The sequence below is a fragment of the Suricata suricatta genome, chromosome 2, assembly GCF_006229205.1.
Source record: "Suricata suricatta isolate VVHF042 chromosome 2, meerkat_22Aug2017_6uvM2_HiC, whole genome shotgun sequence".
Taxonomy (NCBI): domain Eukaryota; kingdom Metazoa; phylum Chordata; class Mammalia; order Carnivora; family Herpestidae; genus Suricata; species Suricata suricatta.
This window is the reverse complement of record NC_043701.1, coordinates 21,538,643-21,541,359: the sequence shown is the minus strand read 5'-3', so window position 1 is coordinate 21,541,359 and position 2,717 is coordinate 21,538,643.

The window sequence follows — 2,717 nt, the reverse complement described above, 5'->3', positions numbered from 1 at the left end:
TGACATGGGTGGGCTGGGCAGTGGGGGAGGGAGGGGGCAAGGAGCACATGGCAGAGAGGACTACTGAACCAGGTGGGCGACCTGCAGAGGGGAGCCGAGGGACCGTCCCGTGGCTCAGGGAGCAGGACAGCTCCTTTGTCACGTGTGGGGTAGAGCAGCAGAGCAGGAGAGGCCGTGGGACGGGCCCTGGAAGCAGGTCCAGGGGAGCAGTGTGCCGCCCGGGGCGGGGGAGAATGTGGTCCAGGAGAGGTGGTCCGGGGGGCGGGAGCGAGAAGGGGCAGGGGAGGGCCTCGCAGGTGGGGCAGGAGAGGCTTGTGAGGATCAGGGGGCGTCCTGTGCCGAGAAGGATGGCCAGGGGCCCAAGAGAGGGAGTGGACGTGAGGCCTCCAGGAACCGTGCCCCCCAGATGTGGACGAGGCTGTGAGGAGGTCCATGCAGGAGGAGGAGCACAGCCTGAGAGGAAGAAGGGAGCGGAGGGACGGTGGCCGGAGGAGGGTGAGACGGGAGCAGTGGTGGCCCGTTTAAAAGGCTGGAGACACCCCGGCAGTGCAAGCCATGGTGAGAAGATGAAAGGTCAGAGAAAGGACCAAGATGGCAGACTTGAAGTGGTAGAGAGGTTAGCAAATGTCCTTCTGATGGCAGCAGGAGGTGGATTCAGTACGGCACACGGGGACGAAGGGCTGGTCACCTGGGGACCATGAGGGCTGGTCTAGTAGGGAGCAGATGTTGAGGAAAAGACCTGTAACTCCTTCAGGTGGCAGGGTGCTGGTCAAGGGAGTGGGATAGAAGCAAGGTGGACAGGCAGTAGGGGAGAAGGGGGAGGCATGGGTGGTGCTCACGGTGGGTAGAGGGGATGCTGAAAAGCGGAAGGCATCCTGCAAAGTTCCCAATCTGGGGACATCAGTAGATTTCAGGTGGCAAGAAGGATGGCATGTGCAGTACTGAGGTGGATGGCAGGCACAGGGCAAAGAGCTGATACTCTAGGCACTGGACGATGCAGGGGCCGCAGGAACGAGGGGGGAAGGGGGCATGATGAGGTTGAGCTGCGGAAAACGGCATCCAAGCGCAGGAAGACCTTGCACAGGGGCCTCAAGGATACAGGACAGACTCATGTGCGTTGGGTCTGGTGTGTGCATAGCCGACATACTTAGAAATGGCAGGGGACCAAGAGTGGCTGGTAACGTTTCCAAGGCTCGCCAAATCTATGCCTCAGCTATTCCAAGCGGGCAGAGGATAGAGGTCTAGCATGGAGCGGCGAGACTCCTTTAGAGGAGGGAGGACTCTCAAAACCAGTAGGGTGTCAAAGGTCTAGTCTGGGAAGACGGTGTGGACAGCAAGAGGGCATGGAAGGAGGGAGCAGAGGCAGGGTGGTGGGGGCTTCCGGGTCGAGAACATTGATCAGGTGGACAACAGAGGGGGTCGAGTGAGGGGAGGGAGGGCCAGAGGAGGGCCGTAAAACTCATGTGCAGCGTTGTGAAGGAAGTAGGACCAGCAGGGAAAGAGGGCAAAGGAGAGATCTGAACAGCCTCATGCAGAGCGGGAGGGCAGTGGCGATGGGCAGGGGTGCATCAGGGGACCCAGTGGAGAAGGAATGGAAATAGGGGTGAGAAAAGGAGGATGAGCTGAAAGTGCAGGCCTGGGCTAAAGTCCCGTGGGCAAGCGCTTGATTGAAAGGGAAGAGAGAGGAGGAAGAACAGGGAAGTGGGGTGAGGCTAGGGGAGAAGGGAGTCTAAAGAGAGGGCAGTGGCCAGACCCGGTGGAAGGACCTGGTAAGTGACAGCAGATGGTTTTGGAGACAGTGTATCCTGTGGAGGGTATGGAAAGAGTGTGAGCTGTGACAGCAGGTCAGGAGGGACCACATGGAGATTGATGACCCGGTGCAAATACATGACAGGCATTAGGGTGCTTGGACATACATAGGCCCTGGAGAAGAGGCAGGGTGCTTACCTGTAAGGGCGGAAAAGGAAGAAATGGGCTGTGTGAGGCAGGCTCCAGGGAAAGAATGTCAAAATGGGGCCCTGATAAGGCTGAACAAGACACCTCCCAGAGCCAGACAAGGTGAGAGGCGGCCCTGGGTAGGACAGAGAGTGGAGAGCGGTGGAAGGGAGACAGGCTGGACACAAGACGAGTAGCGAGAAGGGGGAGGTGGCAAGTAGGAATCCTGACAGGAAGACATTTTCAGAGCGTGGGGCCACACAGCTCCCGCAGAGGCACAGGAAGGAGGGCAGGAGAGGGTGGTGGCAGTGGGTGTGGAGCCCTGACTGCTCCTGCGGCCGTGAATGTTGTGGAAAGAGGAGAACTTTTTGGCCAGGCTCTTAACTACGGATCCAGATGGAATGGGGTGGCAGATGGCGTTGGGGTAGGGGTGGGGGTGGCTTTCGCTGGGTCGGACTGGAGAACAGGGTTGGGATTGAGGGGGACACGATGGAGGAGGGGACACGAGAAAACTTTGAACTGAACCTGAACTTGTGGGCTGATTTCAAGTCCACAATGTTGGGGGTGATGACCACAGACCTGGGAGAGGCTGGGGAAGACAGGGCGTCCACCAAGAGAGGACCCCGGAGAGCCAGTGCAGGAAGGATGGAAGGGAAGGTCTGCTGGGCAGGAACCAAAGAGGGACTTGAGGACCACAGTGAGGGGACGGTGGCCCGGGTCTGAAGTGAGAGGTAACCTAGGCAAGGAGACAGTAGCAAGCACGGAGAAAAACCAGTATTGTA